Consider the following 23,557-nt stretch of genomic DNA (forward strand, 5'->3'; position numbering starts at 1 on the left):
ATATTTGTTCATATGTCTATACATTGATATTAAAAATTTTAAAAGACGTTGTTTTCAGATCATTTCAAAACCATACAACTAAAAAGGAACACGATAAAATGTTCTTATTAGACACTCGAACTATGACGTGTTCCATTTGAGACATGATAAAGTGTTCTTATTAGACACATTCGACTCAAAAATCCCGAAAAAGCTTTTGTGTGTATTCCATTCCTTCAAATTTATCAAGTTTAACCCAGCAGCAGATTTTCGTTTTCCAGGATGATGAGTTTATGTTAAGTCATTTCTTTTATGTTTGACTGAGTGTATCATAGGCAAAAGAAATTCATTCTTTTATTGTTTTGTATAACCGGATACTCATGGAAACATTTAAGATTGATTTATGCAAATATCCTTTTTAAGGTCAGTATTGATGGGAACCCATAATCCAAAAGAATATTAACTTGATGGCATGAAATGGACCCTTGAATTACTTATTTCCATGATCATGGATCGATCCCTGTTTGGGTGTTGCCTCTTTTATGATACTATTAATTGCCTTTCTTATGATACTGCTATTACATATTAATTTATTTTATCGGGAACCCACAAGTTTGAAATCCTAGATTCGCCTCTAAGCTTTGCATCTTTGTCCCTTTATGATAATGGGAACTTTCATTTTCTCTTGCCTTGTCTAATGGACCACATTGCACTTTCACTATCTCTTGCCTTGTCTGATGGAACACAATTCACATTTCACTTTCATTATCACAATTCTTTTTTCCAGAAACCACAAGTTGATTTTCGGTTTTTCTAAACTTTAATCACATAAGTGTACTCTTTGAATACACTATTTGTTCTCACTTTAATGTCTAAGCCTTCAGAGTGTATTAAAATAAATTATCCAACCTGTATTCCAATATATCTTCTATACAACCCCCTCTTTTCCTGATAAAAACCAAGACTCGTACGAAGATGGTTGATGTCTTTGTATCATTTGCAGTTCAAAAGCTGGGGGATTTCCTCATACAGGAAGTTAACCTGCGTTTTAGTCTAAGAGAGGATGTGCAGTGGCTACGAAATGAGCTTCTCTTCATGCAGTCTTTCCTTAAACATGCAGAAAAAATGCAAAGCAGAGATCAAAGAGTTCAGCAATGGGTTTTTGAAATCAACTCTGTTGCTAATGATACTGCCGCTATACTCGAGACCTACAGCTTTGAGGCTGGTAAAGGTGAAGGTGATGGATTTGCTAGTCGTCTCAAAGCTTGCACTTGCATCTGTAGGAAAGAGACCAAATGTTACAAAGTCAGCAAGGAGATACAATCACTCAAGCTATGAATCATGGATATCTCTCACAAACGAGAGACTTATGGTATTACAAATATCAATAATGCAGGAGAAGGGCCAAGTAATCGGCCTAACAATCAGTCTGCCAGGATTAACAATGAGGAGGACTACCTCCTATGTGGATGATCAGGATTGCATTTTTGTCAGCTTACTGGATATTGTAGAAAGATTGTTAGCTGAACTTCTCAAAGTAGAGCCTCGTCGAACCATCATCTCCATTTATGGTATGGGCAGATTAGGCAAGACCACTCTTGCGAGAAACCTCTACAACAGTCCTAATATAGTCTCTAGCTTCTCAGAGCGCGCTTGGATATGTGTTTCTCAAGAGTATAATACCATGGATCTTCTTAGGAATATCATCAAATCTATCCAAGGTCGCACCAAGGAAAATCTAGATTTGTTGGAAAAGATGTCTGAGACAGATCTAGAAAGCTACCTTCGTGATCTATTAAAAGAAAGAAAATACCTCATGGTGGTTGATGATGTATGGCAGAGAGAAGCTTGGGAAAGCCTGAAAAGAGCATTTCCGGATAACAAGAACGGGAGCCGAATTATTATTACCACTCGCAAAGAGGATGTCGCTGAAAGAGCAGATAAAAAAGGTTTTGTCCATAGACTTCATTTCCTAAGCCAAGAAGAAAGTTGGGATCTCTTTTGTAGGAAACTACTTGATGTTCGAGCAATGGTCTCAGCAATGGAAGGGCTAGCTAAGGATATGGTGAACAAAGTGTGGAGGCTTACCTGTTGTAATTGTTGTATTAAGCGGACTACTTTCTCATAAAAGGGGGCCAGAAGAATGGCAACACGTGAAGGGCCACCTTTGGCAGAACATTAAAGATGACTCTATTGAAATCTCCTACATACTATTATTGAGCTACAACGATTTGTCAACTGCGCTCAAGCAATGTTTTCTTTACTTTGGTATGTTTCCAGAAGATCAAGAGCTCGTGGCTGAAAACATAATACGATTGTGGATGGCCGAAGGTTTCATACCAAGAGGAGAAGAAATAATGGAGGATGTCGCTGAAGGCTTCTTGAATGAACTGATAAGACGAAGCTTGGTTCAAGTGACTAAAACATTTTGGGAGAAAGTTTCTGAATGCGGGATTCATGATCTACTTCGGGATCTTGCCAAAAAAAAGGAACTGGAGGTAAACTTTTTTGACATTTATGATCCGAGAAAACACTCCATATCCTCCTTATGTCTCAGAAATGCTGCTCATGGTCATGCACAAAGGTACCTCTCACTTGATCTCTCTAACTTGAAGTTAAGGTCCATTATGATCTTTGATCCAGATTTTGGTAAGCCGGGTCTTATAAACCTCCGTAGTGATTTCCAACATATATATGTGTTGCACTTGGATATTCGTTCTGGCATTAAACTACAACCTGATGCCATAGGAAGTTTGTACCACCTCAAGTTCTTAAGATTGAACGGTATCAGTGATCTTCCCTCGTCCATTGGCAACCTCAAGAATTTACAGACACTTCATGTCAGTAACCCATGTCATCTAGCCCCCGCGACAACTGATCTAATAAATATAAGACATTTAGTTGCTTGGTATTCAAAACCTCTGAAATGTATAAGCAAACTCACTAATCTTCAACTTCTTGAAGGCATTTGTTGTGATCAATGGAAAGATGTTGATCCTGTTGATTTTGTCAATCTTCGAGAATTATCTATGTGTGATGTTAAGAAATCTTACTCCCTAAACAACATTAGCAGCTTGAAAGACCTTAGCACTCTCAGTTTGTATTGTAAACATGATGAAGCCTTCCCAGCCATTGAATTTCTTAATTGTTGTCAAAATCTCCACAAATTGTGGTTACATGGGAGAATAGAGAATCTGTCTTTATCGAGCCCATTTTCAAATTCCATCATAATGTGATCCTTCCAGAGTCAAAACTCAAGGAAGATCCGATGCATATTCTGGGAACGTTGCCAAACCTAAGGAATCGCTATTTATTTAGAGCTTATGAAGGAAAAGAAATTACCTGCAGTGATAACAACTTCTGTCAACTCGAGTTCCTTAATCTTGATAATCTTGAGAACCTAGAAAGATGGAATTTAGCCACAAGTTCCATGCCTCTGATTAAAGGTCTTGGAATCCATGACTGTCCAAAGTTAAAGGAGATTCCCCTGAGAATGAAAGATGTGGAGATGTCGAAGAGGTAATAAATCCCAATCCCCGACGACCATTTCTTTTTAACTTTTTTTTTGTACTATCAACTTACTAAAAGAATGTCAACTATCTATCAATTGATATTGTTTATAAGTATATTACTTCTGGCTGAGATTTTATACCAAGAATACGATTTTCATGGGAAATATTTTCCTTTAAGTGTTTCACTGTTATTAGTTGATAGTGAAAAATATTCTTACAAAAAATTTTTACAAATTAATAATAGTAATAGCACATCAGAGAGCTTCTTAATGAAAACTTTGAATACTTGATACTAGTAAAACTGTTTCACTATTAGTTGAAGCAACTAATATGAAGTTAAATTAGGAAGGAACATTTTCCCTATTTTGATGGAAAATGTTTTGGTAAGCTAATACTAAAAAATGACTTCCCCAAAACAAACATTTTCCTAAGATCTTGTGACCATATTAAAATTTATACTATTTCTATGTGTTACAATTCTATAATATTGAGCTAAGAACTTGAAGAAGAAGAGTAGAAGATTCTAGAAGAAGAGTAGTTTTTTCATTGATTTATTTTTCTTAGCTTGTTATGGTACTACAAGTTACATTTATAGAGTTAGTTTGCTCCTTGTGACAGCTGTATAATGACAGTTGTCACACTTAACCAACTAACACACTCACACATACATCACACACACACTAACTTCCTCTAACTAATTATCAACTTGCTGATTACACTTTACACTATCTTAACACTCCCCCTCATGTTGATGGCTTAAAGATGTTCTTCATTCCCAATTTACTTAGTAGATATTCATGTTGACTCTTCCCTAAGGCTTTTGTGAGAATGTCTGCTAGCTGCTTCTCTGTAGGCACACGATTAGTCTTGATCATCTTCTGATTGATTCTTTCTCTCACAAAATGACAATCTATGTCAATGTGTTTTGTCTTTTCATGAAAAATAGGATTAGCAGCAATCTGTATTGCTGCTTTATTGTCATACATCAAGTCTACAGGTTTTTTAATCTGAATTCCTAGCTCTTGAAACAGTCCAAGTAACCAGGTGATCTCTGCACTACAAGTAGCCATGCTTCTAAACTCTGCTTCTGCAGAGCTCCTGGACACAGTCTCTTGTTTATTTGATTTCCAAGAGACCAAAGCACCTCCAAACTTTATTACATACCCATCCACTGATCTTCTAGTTTGTAAGCAAGCACCCCAGTCAGAGTCACAGTAGGCTATCAACTTGTTAAAAGTTTCTACAATCATAAACAATCCCAAGCCAGGATTACCTTTTATGTACCTCACTACTCTCAATGCAGCCTCCATGTAAGATGTCTTTGGGAGTGCATGTACTGACTTAGTACCTATACTGCAAAGGACAAGCCAGGTCTATTCAAGGTGAGATACAATAGCCTTCTTACTAGTCTTTGATATGTTGTTGGATCCTTTAGAGATGCATCATCATCTCCTGTTCCATTGGAAATATGATTGTCATATTCCACAGATGTTAGTTTCAGCTTCATTTCCAGTGGGTACTAGCAGGTTTTGATCCACTTAGTCCAGCCTCAGATATAAGTTTAAGAGCATACTTTCTTTGATTTAGCATTATCCCTTCCTTGGACCTGGCTACCTCTATGCCCAAGAAGAACTTCAGATTACCAAGATCCTTTATTTTAAACTTCTGTTGTAAATCTGATCTAGCTTGATTAATCAAGGTGAGGTTATTTCCTATTATTAACAGATCATCAACATAAACAAGAATAATTACTATTTTATTTTCTGATTTTTTGGTAAACAGAGAGTAGTCATAATAACTTTGACTGAACCCCATTTGTGAGAAAGCATCAGCCAGCTTCTTATTCCACTGTCTAGGGGCCTGCTTTAGGCCATACAAAGACTTATGTAATTTGCAGATTTTCTGAGTCTCCCCCCTGTCTTCAAAAATTATTAGGAATATGTATGTAGACCTCTTCTAATAGATCGTCATTAAGAAAAGCATTGTGCATATCTATTTGAAAAATTAACCATTGTCTAGAAGAAGCAAGAGTAATAAGGGATCTTATTGTCACCATCTTTTCCATAGGAGAAAAAGTATCTGAGTAATAAACCCCAGCATGTTGACTATAACCCTTAGCTACTAGTTTGGCTTTATACCTTTTTACCTCTCCATTTTCCTTGTACTTTACTTTGTATACCCACCTACAACTAATAGGAACTTTATCGGGTGGCAAGTCAATAATAGACCAAGTATGATTCTCCTTAAGAGATACAATCTCCAGCTTCATAGCCTCAACCCAAGAGGGGTCTTTGGAGGCTTCAAGGAAAGTGGAGGGTTCAAGAATAGAAGAATAAACAGAGAGAGCTTGATTATACTTGGGAGAGAGCTGAGAGTATGTGACATAGAAAGATAATGGATACAAACATTGGTGAGCTGAGACAGGCTTGATAGTGATAAAGTCATGGATCCAAATGAGAGGTTTCTTATGCTTGGTGAATTTTCTGAGAAGAGGAGGAGCAAAATGAGATGCAGGGGGATAAGTAGGAGCTGAGAGTGAAGGAACAAGGCCATGCTCCAGCTCAAGAGAGACTTGAGAGAAAGTAGAAGAAGGAATGGAGGGAAAAGAGAAAAAACAGATTGAATGATCAACAGGAGTAGACTGCAGGTCAAGAAACAATTGAGAGTCAGTAGTAACTTGGTGAAGGAAAGGAAAAATGGAATCTTGAATGCTGACAATTCTACTAGTAAAGAATAATTTAGTATGAAGATTATATGGTTTGTACCCTTTCTGGGTGGCCCATAAAGACACAAGGAATTTCTCTAGCAACAAACTTATCTGAACAATGAGTGCTAGAGACATAGCCTAAACAGCCAAAGACCTTTAAATGAGAAAGTAAAGAAAGTTGTTAATAGAGGATTTCAAAGGGAGATTTATAGTGAAGTATTTTTTAGGGAATTCTGTTCAGCAAGTACACAGCAGTCTCAACACATTCACCTCAAAACTTGAGAGGTACACCTGCTTGAAATCTGAGGGATCTTGCAACTCCCAAAATAGTTATGTGTTTTCTTTCCACCACCCCATTCTGCTGAGGTGTCTAGACACATAAAGTTTGATGCAAAATACCAAGATTAGACATAAAAGATTTAAATTCATGACTAAAAAACTCATAGCCATTATTAGTTCTCAGAATTTTCACAGAAGTAGAAAACAAGTTATGCATTCTAGTCAGAAAATCTTTGAGTACAACTATCACTTCAGACTTAAACTGGATAAGAAACAACCAAGTGAATCTAGAATGATTATCAACAATGGTAACAAAAAATCTCTTTTTATCATAGGTAGGCACTCTATAAGTTCCCCATATATCACAATGAAGCAGATGAAAGAGAGCCTTAGACATAAAGTAGCTATGCTGAAAAGGAAGTTTAGTCAGCTTAGCTAGGGGACACACAATACATATGTGCTCTTCAAACTTCAAATGACTTAGTTCAGCATGTCTTTTAAGCACCTCAACAAGTGCATGACCCATTCTTCTGTGCCACAGAACACTGAAATCGGACAGCAACTTCACATTATTGGCACATTTATTTACACTTATAGGTTTAGGTGAAGCATTTTAGAGAATGTAAGGCCCTTGATGTTCTTTACCAATCCCCATCACCTTGCCAGTATAGAGATCCTGGAAGATGCATAAGTCAGGAAAAAAATTCATTGAACATTGCAACTCCTTGGTAAGTTTTGATATAGATAGAAGATTATATTTAAACTCAGGCAGATATAAGACATCAGTAATAAGGAAATTGTTGAGTACACCAGAGGTGCCTTTGTGAGAGACTGGAACCTCATCACCTGTTGGAAGATAGACCTGACTTTGTGAAGCCTAAGGTATTTTATGATAACAATACAACATATCAGGGTTGAAAACCATATAATTAGTAGCACCAGAGTCAATAATCTAACTATCACTTACAGTAGGACTAGTTGGAGCTATCATGATACCTATATTTGCTGCAGGTGAAATAGAATCTTTGTTCTCCTTTCCTTTGTTGAGTAGCATGAAAATCTGTTGATATTGTTCTGGTGTAAAATGAGGAATAGGATTTGAAGTAGTCTGGGATGAACTGGGTTGAGATATCTTATCACTAGTAGAAGATGTGTCCACAGGAAATGCAGAGTCTACCATATGTGCATACTGTCCTGAGCGTTTCTTCTTGGGCTTGGGCCAATCTGATGGGTAACCAATCAGCTTGAAATATTTGTAACACCTCACATTTTACATGTACTAGTAATGTTCACATAAAATGACATACGACTTGGTTTAATTACTACCAAAATTTTTCAAGTGTTCAAGTGTTAGATTGGGGCACTATATGGAAGTCTATTTAGAGACTGTGGCCTTAAACGAAAAAAAAACATTGACATGCTTATGGAACTTAGGGAGCTAGCAGGTGAGCCACCTGTGTGCTTAGCTTAAACATTATATATACATGAGGGAGAAGAATTCATTCATAAGTGAACTCACTTGAAGTCTACACGTTAGTAAAAAGAAAGGGGAACGAAGACAAGGCTTAACGCCGAAACGTTCCAAGTCTTGTGACAAACGAAGCCCAAGTTAGGGAGGCTATTTAAGCCAATGGTTTAACATTATATTGGGCCAAGATGTTCAGCTCAGCCCAAGATTTTTATATAATAGGCCCAACTACATTCATTCACTACTAACAAAATTGGGCCCAAACAAAGTGCAAGAAAGATTAAGGAAATGGGCCACTAAAGCCCATTGATTTAGAGATCCAAAAGGCCCAAGTGAAAGGGGAAAATTAGTCATTGACCAATTTGAGTTAATCAGCTGAAAATATCAGGATAAATTCGGTCTAAAGTCTCCTTAAAAAGGGACCAAAACCGAGCTCCTTGAGTTAACCAACAAAAGACCAAAAATTTCAGACTTTCTCTCTAAGTTTCTCTTGGCATTTCTTCACCTTGGAAGGCAACCAAAGGCTACTTTTTGAGTTCTTTAATTATACCTACACCTTGGGAGTTAAGGTATGTAAAAATAACCATATACTTGATATGAATTTTCCATGGAAAACAAGATAAGTTGGCTAGTTCACTGTGCAGGAATTTCTGGACAGCTTGTGTCCTGAAAGTTGTTGTTTGGTTTTCTTGGCTTTGGAACGATTCTTACCCTGATTTTTTGACTTTAATATGATATAAAGTTGAGGTTATTAACATGTTATAGTGTGTATATGGTTGCCAAGGTTGCTGGACTGTTTTGCTAGTTCTTTGGAAACAAGTATCCTTATATGATCTTATGTGCTTCCAAAATGGTATTGGACTGTTTTGTTGAGGGGGCTGTTGTTTCACGTTTCCCCCTACGTTTTGAGCTATTTTGTGACTACGTTAAGATTTATTTGATGTATATATATGTTGGGATCATCTGGTTCAAAGTTGGGACAAGTATGAATTGTTAACGATGAAATGTAGGGAGACGACGAGATGTTGTGCTTCTTAGTTGAGCGTGTAAAATGGTTATGTGTTGTAGTTATGGACTGTTGCCAGCATGTTATAGAGCTAATATAGGCTGTATACATCATGTATATGATAATATATGCTGGTTGAATACAGTTAGAATTGAGAAAGTCGGAATAACACCAGTGAGTTGGTGGTTATACGTTTGTTGCCAAAGTGTTGTGTCTTGTGAGATTGGGCTGTCCAGATGCATTGATTAGCTGCTAATACTAGCTTTAAAACATGATATTGTAGATAAATAGTTGGAAGAAAAGAAGTCATTTCAACGTAAAAACAAGTTGATATGTCGAGGTATGTAAGGCTATTCGATCTCTTATTATTTGGCATGGAATCCAAAGTCTTCATTGGCACATAGAGATCTTTACAAACTTCGACATAACCACTCCACTCTTTAACATGTACTTGTGTGTCCAGATTCGAGCATTGTCACTGCTGCATACATACATTGGGTACCATGACATATGAGTCTTCTTTTTAGCTAAATAAAGTTCATACGTTGTTTATGTCCTACATGTTTCACTAATTGTACAACCCACTCTTTTCATTATGATATGATGTTACATGGACACATACTTGTCATTTGTAATGCTTATAGTCTTATAGCTCAAATGTTACGACCACCAAAGATTCATCTCAAAAGTAATAAGAAGATTTATGTCTACAGTTGCTTCTGATGGGTGGTATCCCAGGGGTGAAAGAGTCACCTAGCATGGGCCAATCCCAGTATTACAGGGGGTATCCCAGGGGTGAAAGAAAAGCCTAGCATGGGTCGATCCTGATACAGATTTACCACTGATCAGCTGGTCATCTGTATTACATGCTGTGCACAGATTATACAAGCAATAAGAGTAAAGTAACATAATTGTTATAAGATACATGACTCCACAATATTCATAAAGGTGGTCTTTTACCCTACAGCAGTACATGGTTTCATTTGAGTTTTTATCTCATATATAGTACATGTTGCCTTACATATTCAGTACATTATTTCGTACTGACGTCCCTCTTGGGGGACCTGCATTCCATGCTGCAGGTACAGAAGCTAATAAACCTCCCCAGTAAGAGTACAGGATATCAACTGCAGTCACTGAGCTCCAGGTTGCTTCGGGGCTTTGAGTCTTATCATATCTTTTTGTATTGTATAGTATCTTATCATGAGGCGGGGCCTGTCCCGACCCTTGTAAGATAATGTTTCTTGTCTAGAGGCTTTGTAGACTACGTAAAGTATAGTATGGTCATGTATCGTACCGTAGACATTGTGGCTCCAACGGCCTAGTCATATAATATCTTTTGGCTTGCTAGTCCTATTTATCTTTTGAGGGCATGTTTAGTATGAAAGTAACTTATAATGTTCATAGGTAATGTATCGCTACAGGTTGGTTCTCCCGAGCCTTACCGGCAACGGGTGCCAGTCCGCCTTAATAGGATTTGGGGCGTGACAATATTAATCCTTAGTATGGCCATTATAACAACAGAACTCATAAACCACTGGTGGTCTTTTCTGTGGATCACCTCTATAGGTAGAAGTTGGTGGTCTTCCCTCATAGATACCTGCAGTCTTAACTAAACTTGTACCTCTTGAACCACCAGGACCTAGATATCCACCTTTGCCTTTGTAACCTGGTTTATGGGTAAAGAGAGTTGTTGTATCCAGTGCATCACTAAGATGACCCACAGAGGAACTAGAATCTATGGATCTCTGGATTTTATGATCCACAATCATGGAATACACTTTGCTAATGGATAGTATAGGGGTCATTAATAGGATTTGGCTTCTACACTGAGAGTATGTTTCATTTAGACCCATTAGGAACTGTAACACTCTTTGATAATCAAAGTGTTAGGCATAATATCTAGATTCAAGGCAGCTACATCTAGGAGAAGGCATAAGATCATCAAACTCATCCCAAAGAGTTCTCAGTTGCGAAAAATAATCTACAACTGACAAAGTTCTCTAAGAGAGGGTCATAATTTCTCTATGCAAGTAGAATACTCTAGAGCCATTCACTTTATCAAACCTTTTCTTTAAATCTATCCACACATTATGAGCATTAGAGGCATAGATAATACTACTCAATAGATCCTTTCGGACTGAATTCATAATCCACGATAAAATAACAGCATTTACTCTCTCCCACTAATCATGTATTGGTTCATTAAAGTGATTTTTAGGATATATCCCACCAACAAAGCCTATTTTGTTCTTGCCTATGAGACTCAACGCCATAGATCTTCTCCACAGGGCATAATTTTCAGTGCTAGTAAGTTGGATAGAAATAAGAGAACTACCTGGAGAGTCATTTGGATGCAAATACAGAGGATGATTATGGTCAATTTCAATTGTACCAACTGATGTAGGTGTATTTCCAGGTGTTTCAGTTGTAGTTGAAGGCTCTATGAGTTTCAAGTAACCGCCTTTAAAGCTCATTGTAAGCAATAGAACAGTAGTTGTTATTCTCACTGATTAGGTGAAATCGATAGTCTCTAGCACCGATTACAGCCAGCGATTAGTAGTGGCTTTGATACCATGTTAGAATTCTATAATATTGAGCTAAGAACTTGAAGAAGAAGAAGAAGAAGAAGAGTAGTTTTTTCATTGATTGATTTTTTTTAGCTTGTTATGGTACTACAAGTTACATTTATAGAGTTAGTTTTCTCCTTGTGACAGCTGTATAATGATAGTTTTCACACTTAACCAACTAAATCACTCACACATACATCACACACACACACTAACTTCCTCTAACTAATCATCAACATGTTGATTACACCTTTCACTATCTTAACACTATGTCTTAGTTTAAATAGATGTATCTGGTAGAATTCTGGAAGAGAGAAGAGAAAGTATTAGTATTATCTTTGTATTTGGAGATTTGTCCACTCCATACGGACATGGTTATTGGTAATGTTGTGTTGAAGATTCTTCCACTTCATTTAACCAGTAAAGTTTCATTCTCATCTCTTCTTTGTATTAGTTTCTATCATAATAACTCCCTGAAATATTTTTAAAATGACTATTAATCTAATCTGATTTCTATTCCCTATTGAACTTGAATTTAAATAGGTGCAATTGTCTCCCTTACATATCCTCTTACTTGATCATCCAGGAATTCTCGCAGCAAACAATGGCTCTTAGCCTTTGAACTTGAGTTCAACATATTTATTTGTGTAAGCATCGATCTCAAACTTTTGGTAAACTTTCTTTAATTTCTTTCCTCCGCGTCTTTCTCAATCAAAGCTGATGTTCCATAGAATATAACAGCGATCACTTTGTGAATTACTATTATTTTACTATGAAAAACTCTGCCAAAGTCTTTCAACTGAGACTAATTCCCAAAAGTGGTGCAGACTAAAACAATACGTACATATATCAAGAGCGTGTTTTGATAAAGACCCCAGAGACTAAATGGAATAACCTAGAAAGATGGCATTTAGACACAAATGCCAAGCCTGGGATAAAAGGTCTTGGTATCCGTGACTATCCAAAGCTAAAGGATATTCAAGAGAGAATGAAAAACGTCTAGGCGTTGAAGAGAACTCGTATTGAATAAAGTTTCTCAAGCATATATGATGTCCTATTTCGGCCTCTTTCATAATAGTAGAGGTAAATACACTAGTAAAAATCCCAATCCACAGTCACCATTTCTTTAATTCCTTGTAGTCACTCTGCTGTAGTTTTTCCCAATTCTTATAAAACTGTTTTGTTAAACCTTTTTTAGTTTTTGAGGATGACTTTCTTCATACTAAAAACAGTGAGGTTTATTGGCAATTTATTATTTTGTTGACACTTGATACTGCCATGAACATCGTGATTATACTTATTTATTTAATTAATTAATTACTATTTTTTTCTTTTATTGAATACAGTGTGTTATATTAAGTAGTGTCTTATAATTTGGATGAAACAGGAGAAGCAATTGTTCATGGAAAATAAAATGGCAGATCGCATATCTTTGCCAAGAACTTGAAGATATTAGCATTAATTAGATTTCTTCCACTTCAGTGCTTTGTTTTGGTTGTATGCAACATATTGCTTTCTATAATATGTTCCAACATCTGTATGTGCTGGAGTTAGATAACATCTCTTTTGCTAACTCTATTTCATTTGGTCTATGATACGGGTGTCATGGGCTTGATACCATTTATTAGAAGTCAAACTAGGGAACTACAAAGACTTCAAGGCACGTTTATGAAAAATGGACGCGGTTAAGCTTGTTGTGAACTCGCCCAAGGGAGTGTACGCCTTGAAATGTGAGGGCTGACCTTAGGTTCTCAAAATACACCCAAGTCTGCGCCAAAACACTCCACAGCTGTCACCTCTTCATTAAGGGTAAAGGGGTTCTTTTGCAATACCTTTGTAATAGACTATTTAAACGTTTTCCTTAGTCTTGTTCCTTAGTTAGATTATTCTTGAAATCACTTGTAATATTGAACATCACTTTCCTCTCAAGAAGAGAGTAGACCACTAAATATTTGATCATCACAAGTGAAAGGTTCCACTTGTGTTGTGAAACGGCTAGAAATGTGAATGCTTGAGTGAACCGAGTTCCTCTTGTATTCGTGTAAGAACTTGGTTCTTGTTAATGTGATTTGTAGAGGTTTTAGAGTTTGATACACTCTTTAGTTGCTATATTTTGTATTCTCCTTGTGTCAAGTTACCTATCTTTTATTGTTTTCCATTTGTGTTTGATTCTAGTGTCATCTTGTTGTCTTGTTATTGCGGGTTTAGGCTTGTTGTTGAGGGTTTAGGCTTGTTGTTGTAGGTGGTTTAAGGACTGTTTTGGTGTTGTAGATACCGTATGGTATCATTTGGGAACGGAGGCTGGTCGTATTCTTACACTACTAATCTTGGGATCTTCTAATTGAAAAAAAAAATTATTGGGTGTCTTGTGTTTGGCCGAGAAGTTGTCTTGATTTAGGTGTTATTTTGCTTGTCTTAGTAGTTTCATGTGTTGGCTTGTTGTCCACTAACACACTTGAGTATAAAGTCTAAGATTTGAGTTCTTGTTTAGTTGTTGAGAGGTTGGATGGATTAGATATTGTTGTTGTTCAAAGTGTTCTTGTTGTTGTTCATATTGTTCTTGAGTAATATTCAACAAAAGGCGTTGTTTAATTTGTAAAGGGAAGAGAGAGACAAAGTTTTGAGTTTGTCTTGGGACTACTTTTAAGGCAACACTAAAGTGGCAAAGAAACAAAGACCTCCCAAAAAGCTTGTTTACCAAAAAGAGTGTCAAACATCTTTCAAGAAAAGCCAAAAGAGGAAAGGGGCAAAGACAAGGCAAAAAGATGTTTCACCAATTTAGTGCAAGTTGGTGAAAAGTTGATGGACACCTTTGAACCTTGGAAAGAAAGTCCAAAATCTTGCATCCTCACTCCAAAAACAAAAATTATCACCAAACAACAAGATTGAACAACTCAAGATTGGAAAAACACCACACTTTAACAACAATTCCAGATAGCCAAAGAAAAGAAAACGTAGACCACACCAACAACAAAACTCAAGCTCTTGGACATTCATAGTTTCTTTCCTTTTATATACTAGTTTCTTTCTATTGACTCCTACATTAGTTGTAACTAAGTAAAAACAAACTAAGTTGTGAACTAGTTTTTGAGTACGTCTTTCATGTTAACGTTCCTTGTGGTGCTTTGCTCATTTATAATTCATAGTTATTCTTGGGTCAAGTACGTACAAAAATTCCTTGAGTATTCCAAACCGAAATCCATTCTAACTCAAGAGTAGATTCATTCTCAATTACTCACAAGTTGATAGTCGGCATACAACACTTGAAGGGCCAAGTGAGAGAGTCGAGTGAAAAGAGTGAGTGAGCATATATTGAACTAACGTTTGTTCATTTTGTAGGTACATTTGCAAATGGAACCACCACACATGGAATCCAAAACATCCAATGCACAAACTATGGACCATAATGTTATGAATGCTCTTGTAGCTAGTTTTGAGTCCTTGTCTTGGGACGTGGCTAAAGTGAATGCTACGGTTAAGACAATGGGAGTGGAAATTGCCTCTATTAGTGGGCGTGTAGAGAGGGTAGAAATCCAATGGAGTTCTCGGCCCTCAACTCCTCAAAACACATCCCCAACCATTACCCCCGAAGACATACACCAAATAATGTATCCACCAAATGCCATACCTCAAGCCAACTATTACTCACAAGGCCGAGGTCTTGATGGACCTAGCCATTCCACACATCACCAAGTCCCGCATTAAGGACTTAGAACACAAATGCCACCCTTAAATCCGAATCCTCCAAACCAAAATGCTTTAATCCAAAGACCTTCATAAATGCCAATCCATCATACCAATTTCCAAAATGTCCAAAATCCACTAATGCAAGAAGAGGGATATGTGAGGGAGAACTGAAGAGAAAGGTATGGAATGTATGATGATCCTTATTTGATGGAAGGCGGGATGAGAGGTAGAAGGGCAGAACCAAGAGAAAACCTAGGGCTTGATGGTAGGGGCAGCCTAGCTGTTCAGGAAAGGGATGTTGGTCTTAACACTATCAAAATGAGACTTTCGATCTTTAGGGGAGAAAGTGATCTCGAAGAGTCTCTCGCATGGGAATCCGCATGCGAGAGAGTCTTTCAAGTGAATGATCTCACGGAGGAGAAGAAGAGTTGCTACGTCATTGCTTATTTTGATGGATATGCTACGACATGGTGGGAGTATATCAAACGTTTTGGCGACGTATTGATTGAGGGGCAACCCCCTTCTTGGTTTCAGTTAAGGTATATTATGAGGCAAAGTACCTTTCTGAAAGCTGTCAACATGAACTCCTTGAAAAGTTGTACAACTTGAAGCAAGGAAGAAAAGGTGTGGCAGCCTACTATGATGAGTTTCAACAACTCATCTTGAAACTTGATTATAGAGGAGAACAAGTGAGCCACGATATCATCCGATTCAAGGTCGACCTAAATAAGGAAATCTCTACACATGTGACACTTCATAAGTTTGAAACTATTAAAGGGATCTTTCAAGTGACTTTGGATATTAAACGAAGGAACAAAGAAAGGTCGGCATAAAAAACTAAAATATACCTAGGGTCCTCAGGTTGGACCAAAGGAAGAGGTGGTTCTATCGACTTTGGGGTGGAATAATTCCAAACAACAACCAACCAAGGCCCATCCACCCGTGAACAAGGTTGCTCCACCACCTTCTTCACGGTTTGAGGGAAACCGAATGTTTCCTCCAATGTCAAGGGATTTCAATGCTTCAAATATCACAGATGAGGATGCAAGGCTAGTGAGTGTCCTAACCGGAGAAATGTGATATTGAGAAAAGGGAAGTTATATTTCTTGGGAGAAGAATTGGGGCTTGAAACGGTTGAAAATGAGAAACCTCTCAAGATGGAGAGGGAGGGGAGGCCTAGAGTCCTAGTGATGATGATGAAAAGGAGGTTTGGCCGCAAGAAGGTGAACTTGAAGTACCTAATTATGTGGTATAGAAAGTTATGATTAGAAAAGTGTTGGATGATCCTAGCCAATGGGAAAACCTCTTTCATACTAAGTGCCTCATTAAGGGGAGTGTGTGCTCCTTAATTATTGATAGCGAAAGTTGTGCTAATGTAGCTAGTGCCTCGATAGTAGATCACTTGAAGTTGCCAACTACTTCACATGTGAATCCATATAGACTCCAATGGTTGAAAGATTGTGGAGAGTTGAAGGTAACTCGTCAAGTGGTGATTCGGTTCAAAGTTGGAAATTATGAGGACGAGGTACTTTGCGACATCATTCCTATGCAAGCTTGTAATATTTTGTCGAATCGTCCATGGCAATATAATAGGTCGACTAAGAATGATGGATGAACCAACTACTACTCTTTTGAGTTCAAGGGTCAAAAGTACAACCTCTGACCACTATCACCATCACAAGTGTGTAAGGCATATCGACAAATGAAGAGTTTGCAAAGAAGGGGAAAGAAAAAATAGGATCCCACGGGTAGAGGTGATGAACCCGAAAGTGAAAAGGGTGAGGGAGAAAAGGGAGTTTCGGCTTTGAAGGGTAAGATTCGATGGTAATGTTGGCTCGAAAGGGCGACCTCTTCAAAGAGCGTGATGATGCTACTCCCATGCTACTTTTGGTGCATGTTTTGAATGCTAACCCGTCCACTTCCCCTATCCCATCTTCTATTTCTAATGTTTTGCAGGAATTTGATGATGTATTTCTTAGTGAACTGCCACAAGGGCTTCCTCCACATCAAGGAATTGAGCACCAAATCGATTTTGTTCCTGGGTCGCAATTACCGAACAACCCAATTTATAGGAGCAACCCCATGGATACAAAGGAACTCTAATGGCAAGTTGAGGACCTCCTCAACAAAGGATACATCAAGAAAACCATGAGTCTGCGTGCGGTTTTGGTGTTGCTTGTGCCAAAGAAGGATGGGACGTGCCGAATGTGCGTGGACTACCAACCATAAATAAAATTAAGGTAAAGTATCGACATCTCATTCCTAGGTTAAATGATATGCTTGATGAACTAAATGGCTCTTGTGTGTTTTCTAAGGTTGATCTTAAGAGCAGATATCACCAAATCCGTATGCAACCGGGTGATAAATGGAAGACCGCATTCAAGACCAAGTTTGGTCTATATGAGTGTATGGTCATGCCATTCGGTCTTACCAACACCCCTAGTACCTTTATGCGGCTAATGAATCCGTTTATTAGAAAGTTTGTGGTTGGGTACTCTGATGATGTTTTAGTTTATAGTAAGTCCCTCAATGAACATGTATTGCATCTAAGTGTTGAAACCTAATTTTTACCCTCCATGACTAAATTTAATCCTAAGTGTCTTTGCTTTTAAATAAAATTACAATATTTATTTTTGGATTAAAAAATTAAGTATTTATCTAGGTGACTTTGGCATTTTAAGTAGCAATTATATTTTTCGTATCCATATATATGAGATTGTATAATTTTGTTACTTAAATAATCAATTTATAAAAAATAGATTTTAATCAAGCATTATTTCAAAAATTGATTCAAATAGTTAAAGATTTTATTTAACCACAATTTAGTCTCAAAATAATTTATTTAAGAAAAATATATTTTTCTGGTTTTGTAAGAAACTCGGGACTAAGTTAGTTATAAATTCATTTCGAATTACGATTCAATTTAGTCAATTTATTGAATTAACCATAATTGAAATTGATTTGATCATAATTTCAATGCAATTAACCAATTATTTTATCAATTTGGTTGAAATTTAAATTGATTGACTAAGAATCTGAAATATTGGTTATTAAATAAATAATTTAATCCTACCATTTGGCTATATTTTAAATGACCCAAGAACCCTTTCTTATTTTAAAGAATGGGCCACAACAAGTGGCCCAAGTCCCTACAGCAATACAAAACAGCAACAGACAAGGCCCAAAGTACCCCCAGCCGCCCCAGCCCATTCTACAAGACCCGGCCCAAATCCTCACCTTTCCTCTTTATTCCATTACCACAAACGGGTAACAACAGCAATACACGACAACAACACAGCCACGGCAAAAACCCATTCAACTACAACATTCAACAACAGCACACAACAGCGATTTCAACATCAACATCGACGACCACCCCAGCAAACAACGTCAAAATCACCAACCGCTCCGACCCGTAAATCAACCCGACACCATCGGCAGACCCAACTTCGGCCAACAATGACTAATACCCGACCCAACACTGAAACTCAACCAACAAAGATCCGAAAATCACGGAACACTCTATCTTTTCATCTTATCTCTGAATTTTGAATTTTGCAGGCCTAGGAGCCATCTTTTTTGACTTTCTTGCTCAAGATTGTGTGTTACAAAATCCAAAATCCAATCCAAATCAGAATCCGAATTTTAGGGATATGTCTTCTCTATTTTTAAAGAGCAAAATCAATGTCTTCCCTTATAAATAGGGATTGAGGGGAAGAAGGCAAGGAGGAGAGGGGGGAAGGCGCGTGCTTCTAACCTCATGTAACCAAAATCCGGAAAGACAACTCGAAAAATCAATTCTTTACGAAATCGGTCGAACCCTATCGATTGGAATCTAGTTTTGGCAGTGGTGAAAGTTTCGTCCTTGAAAACTCGGTAGTCCCATTCGCTGTCCGAAAAAAGGTGAAGCTTTCATCTTGTTGAGATTTTTCCTTCTTCGTGAATGTCCAGAATGTCACGTCCGATAGCTAGTTGAAATCCGGCCATATTTTATATATTGTTGTGTTCACTGGAAATAGAAAATCCCATGTTGTAAGTCGACTAGTCAATAAAGAGATAATGTTTAGTGGACCTAGAGAGATGAATAACTGGAAAACTTTGGTACAAAAGGATAAGTTTATCTTTTATGAATCAATGATGTGAAGATGTTGTCTTGTGGGTGCGCAGCCATTTTAATGTTAGTTTTCTTTCCTTTCATATATGTTTTCCAGTAAACTTGAAGTCATGGAAAGTCTTCACTTTTGGTTCAAAATGGTGAAATCATGTTTACTTTTCTTTTCTTTTTTTCTCTTTTGGAGTTTTGCAATATAAAAGTTGAAGTCTCAGAAAAAATAGTATTGTTAATGTATTTGAAATTCATATGCGTGCTGCTGATGATTTGGTTGCGGATCTCCAATTTGAAAAGAAGTTGTTAAGGACACTTATAAAGTTAGTATGGATCATGTCGGTAGATGTATAATTCGTTATCCTTTACTAAACATTTTGTGGGGATTCTTGGTAAAAATGATAATCTGTGCTATTGGGTGTCGATTGAATCTTTTGATTTCGTAACGGGATGAGTTTGTGAGTATAGAATGTTTTTTTTGAGCTATGAATGTGGTGCTTGAAAACTTGATCTACTTCTTCATACTAATCTTTATCCTTTTTTTCTAGGCATGAACTCGCTTGTCGAGTACCTCGGATTTCCTTCTCTCACATTTCGTTGGGTTAGACCAGACTTGCATCGAGTCAAACCTCAGATCCAAGTCCCTACGGGACTGATTTCTCACTGGTATACAATTATATATGGCTGGTATACCTTGGAAGCAGCTGCTTCATACTACTACACCGAGCAAAAATAAAAAAAATGTAGGGGAAATAAGCAATTTTTCAAATTAAACTATTTTCTTGAAAACGATCATGGAATTTAAATTTCACTTTCTAGCCATTTTAATTTACTGACTGGTTCTATATCGTTTTTACACAACTTTTATATAGGTTTTATACAAATTTTATACATAAATATTCTATATGGAAATTATACAGTTTTGATACATAATTTATATAATAATTGTACATTTGCACTTCAAATTAAATTATTTTCTTGAAAATGATTGGAATTTAAATTTCACTTTGTAGCTATTTAATGTACTGATTGGTTCTATATCGTTTTTACACAATTTTTATACAGGTTTTACAAAAATCTTATACATAAATATTCTATACGGAAATTATACAGTTTTAATACATAATTTATATAATAGCTGTATTTTTTTTTACACGTTTTATACAATAATTATATAATTTGTACACTTTCTATACTTTGTACATATACATATTTGATAGAATTATACAATTTTTATACATATATCTTATGTAGATTCATATTCTATTTAATAATTTTATCTTTTTTATATAATTTAATTATTATTTCTAAACAATAAAAAAAAGTAAAATATTTGATCAATTTAAAAATTTATAGTAAAAAAAAGATTGAAATATTTTTTAAAGGGCCGAGTTGCTCAAGTTGAATATTATATCAGTATTGTATATAGATTGTATTAGTATCGTATATGGACTGTATATAAACTATGTGGATCAAAATGATCGAAATTGGGAAAGATTAGGAAATGGTCATAAAATGACATTTGTTTAGCCGACCGGATATTATTTGTCCAAATGTCAAACTTGGGTTATAATTGGACTATTATTTTTTAAAAAGGTCATAGAGTGTCATTTTCTCTAATTTTAACTCATTTTTTATTTTCTGTTGTTGCTTATTTGTATTTATTTGGTTAAAATTTACATATATACACAAGATAACTTTACATTATTATAATAAATCTCATATTGACAAAGTAATTACATAAATTCCAAAGTTATTACTAAAATTTCCCATTTTTTTACTTTCTCTCTCATTCTTCTTATACATCCCTAAAAAGGGGATCTGTATCCTTACTTTTTCTCTCTTTTCCATATTTGCTTCTTTTTTTCATTAAACAATTCTTTACTTTCTCTCTTTTCCCATATTTGTTCCTTTTTTCCCTCTCATTTAACAATTCTTTACTTTCTTTCTCTTTACCATATTTGTTCCTTTTTTCTTTCATTAAACAATCGATTGTTCCTCTATTATTGAATACCCTTTTTCACACTCAAATTAAAGCAATTGTATATTTAGAGGTTACCAATTTATAAATTATCAAACATTTATTGAACTTACTGATTTTATTCACTAATTTTTAATTTTTTTTTTAACTTTACCAAATCAAAATATGGTTCGATTTTTGGTTGCATGTTTGTTTTTTTATGAAATTAATTATTTTTGCAAATTCATTTCAGTGTGATGGTTCGATAATATCTTTTTTTTCCAATTATTAAAAGTCAGATTTTTGTATTTTTATTTTAATGTTGTTAGTTTTTATTCGGATTCTTGTTTGGTTGCATATTGATTTTTATGAAATTACCTTATTTTGCAATCTCATTCTAGTTTGTTAGTTGCATTTTTTCATTTTTTTCATATGATACAAGTCAGATCTTTTAATTTCTTGTTTATAGTTGCGATTGCTTAATCAATATAGTATAAATTTAGTAATGGATTTTCGTTCTAGCTTTAGTTTAGGATTTAGTCAGTTAGATGCTCAATAACAAAATATTTTTGTTGGTTTTGGTCCTCGCATATTTGATATTATACAATAACAACAACAATCCCAGTGTATTCCCACCTAGTGAGATCTGCGGGGTAGGATGTACGCAGTCCATACCACTACTTCAGGAGAAGTAGAAAGACTGTTTCCAATAGATCCCCGGCTCAAAACAAGGAGTAATAAACAAATACTTAATAAAGCATGGAACAAGATGTCAAGATATAAATACGCCACCCACAAGGAATAATAAACAAAGAATAGTAACCACATTCGTAATAAGGCATGCAACAAAGTGTCCTAGTAAGAATAATACATCTACCAAGTAATGTTTTACCCCACGACTCAAACTGACACTTGCCTTCTATCCTAATCCGCATCCTCCAGATCTTTCTATCTAGGGTCATGTCCTCAGTGAGCTGTAACTGCTCCATGTCCCGCTTAATTACCTCTCTCCAGCATTTGATATTATACATTTATATTATTTGACTATACATTATTTTATTTATCAGACTAATGTCTAATATTAGTTTTCTGCTTTATGTTCAATTATATTATACAATAAGAAGATGCACATAAAAGAGGCAGTTATTGTAATAAGTGGAATTATACGTTGTGAATGTTTAAATATTGTATAAGGTGACATTATATATTCTTACTTTGATCAAAGTTTTGCACTTTTTAATATTGTATAAGGTGACATTATACATTCTTACTTTAGCCAAAGTTTTGCACTTAATAGTGTGATATTATACATTATGGAATATTACATTATAATGTATAAGTTATAATATATCAGTCATTATACATTACTTATTTTGAAAGGTAACATTATACAATCTAACAAGCTTATAAGTCATACATATTTAAGGTGAAATTGTGTATTATGACATACATTACTGTAGTTTATTATTTAAATGCATAAGTTACCCTCATACATGTCTAACTGTTGTTTAATTATGATCTGATTTATTTTTTAAATGTATAAGTTATCATCACTCATGTGTAACTGTTATGTAATTAGGGCCTGATTTTATTTTTTCAGGACATGAAATACCGATTGAACCATTTAAGTATATTTGATTTTTTTACATGTATAACGATGTTATAATTATTGAACGGACTGTTACTTCATCGTTTTTTCTTTTAATCAGGAATTGTGACGTCTTTGTGTCTGCCTATGCAGAAATATTAAGTGAAGGGCAGCAAGTCCATTCATGTGGGTTTGATGCTGGAACTTAATGTGCACACTATGCTTTATTACTATGCCATTAAGGAATGACAAAGGCAAAAGAAGGAAGGATACACGAGTGATAATAAAGATCCGAGAAATAGTTATCTTCAAACAATTGATGAAAGTGCACTTGTTACTTTAGAGTAGAATTTTTTTATAATAGTCGTCATTGAAACAACTAAGTTTTTTATCTTAAACGGTTACAGTGTTACTTTTTGGATGGTAATTAACATTTTATGAATTTCCTTATTTTTATTATACATACATATCTTCTGAAGAAATGTTTTGCAATTACTTACACTATATTGTAATGTTACTAATATAGTTTGGTAGTTATTGAGTTTGCCTTACAGTTTATTATATATAACGTATAAAATTAAATTACAAAATAATGTGTTATTGTATATCAACATATTGAATTTTTAGCAGTAGGTAAATTATGCTATAAGTTAATAATATATTGAACAAATGTCTCATACATTAAAACTTATGTAT

General features: G+C 35.6%; 1 long non-coding RNA gene and 1 pseudogene across 2 annotated transcripts; both read left to right on the forward strand.

Annotated features, from left to right (window-relative positions):
* The first annotated feature begins 773 nt into the window (after positions 1-773).
* LOC107863027 lies at positions 774-10,094 on the forward strand (annotated as a pseudogene).
* Positions 10,095-18,426: 8,332 nt separating this feature from the next.
* Positions 18,427-23,343, forward strand: LOC107863028. 2 transcript variants are annotated; one of them, XR_007055649.1, is made up of 3 exons: positions 18,427-19,111; positions 19,862-20,056; positions 22,983-23,343. It is a non-coding gene; the product is annotated as an uncharacterized LOC107863028 (long non-coding RNA). The 2 variants fall into 2 exon arrangements; XR_007055648.1 differs by having other exon boundaries at positions 18,440-19,111; positions 19,862-19,979.
* Positions 23,344-23,557: the final 214 nt, after the last annotated feature.

This window comes from Capsicum annuum, chromosome 5 (genome assembly GCF_002878395.1).
Source record: "Capsicum annuum cultivar UCD-10X-F1 chromosome 5, UCD10Xv1.1, whole genome shotgun sequence".
Classification (NCBI taxonomy): Eukaryota; Viridiplantae; Streptophyta; class Magnoliopsida; order Solanales; family Solanaceae; genus Capsicum; species Capsicum annuum.